Source organism: Berghia stephanieae, chromosome 15 (assembly GCF_034508935.2).
Source record: "Berghia stephanieae isolate SIO BIC M18660-M18661 chromosome 15, UCSD_Bste_1.3, whole genome shotgun sequence".
NCBI lineage: Eukaryota > Metazoa > Mollusca > Gastropoda > Nudibranchia > Aeolidiidae > Berghia > Berghia stephanieae.
The window spans coordinates 14,852,185-14,853,109 of record NC_088374.1 but is presented as its reverse complement, the minus strand read 5'-3'; the positions used below and the strand labels follow the sequence as shown (position 1 = coordinate 14,853,109).

Sequence of the window (925 nt, the reverse complement as noted above, 5' to 3'; positions counted from 1 at the left end):
AATTCTTTAGTCCATTACAATAAAGAACACGTGAGATGTGAACAATACTTTACTCACAGATAAGTTTGATTAAATATGATTGTCAATCTTTTGTAGTTTATAATCTAAGTATGTATTCTTATTTATGCATTTTCTTTTATTTATGTAATGTTTAAAACTATTGTTAGAATATTGGGCTTGCTTCTAGGTAGAGTCTTAATTGGTCATCGATCTGATAAAGGGGCATATCAAAAAAGAAAAAAAAAATGTTCCGCCCCAGAGCGTGCTTATAGCTAAATTGTGCCTGAAGCCGGAGTTGATATCAACTGAGATCACCGTGTTATATGAATTTGATATTTCAATAGATATAGTTATTCTACTTTTATACTATTTGTACGAATTTTACAACAATTTTTATTTGCATTAAATTACACAAGAACATGACACCAACAATGCGAGAGATTCAATGGAAACAGAGAACGTAAATGAACAAAACAAGATTCTACATAACACGTAAGTATGGAGCTTGAGAGTTCTTTGAGTATCTAAGGCTAATGAAAGTAAAAGAGCATAACAACAATGTACGTGTTAGACGAGACATGACGCCTGTAAAACCAGTTAACTATTCTGGGTAGTAGTAATAGCATTGGTAGTAGTAGTAGTAGTAGTAGTAGTAGTAGTAGTAGTAGTAGTAGTAGTAGTAGTAGTAGTAGTAGTAGTAGTAGTAGTAGTAGTAGTAGTAGTAGTAGTAGTAGTAGTAATAGTAGTAGTAGTAGTAGTAGTAGTAGTAGTAGTAGTAGTAGTAGTAGTAGTAGAAGTAGTAGTAGTAGTAGTAATAGTAGTAGTAGTAGTAGTAGTAGTAGTAGTAGTATAGTAGTAGTAGTAGTAGTAGTAGTAGTAGTAGTAGTAGTAGTAGTAGTAGTAGTAGTAGTAGTAGTAGTAGTAG

General features: G+C 31.9%; 1 long non-coding RNA gene across 1 annotated transcript in view; it reads left to right on the top strand.

Moving 5' to 3' along the window:
* Positions 1 to 495, top strand: part of LOC144960744 (uncharacterized) — a 16,825-nt gene extending 16,330 nt beyond the window's left edge. The window contains exon 5 of the long non-coding RNA XR_013642933.1: positions 417 to 495. This is a non-coding gene — a long non-coding RNA (uncharacterized LOC144960744). The remainder of the gene's footprint in view (positions 1 to 416) is intronic.
* The last annotated feature ends 430 nt before the right edge of the window (positions 496 to 925 follow it).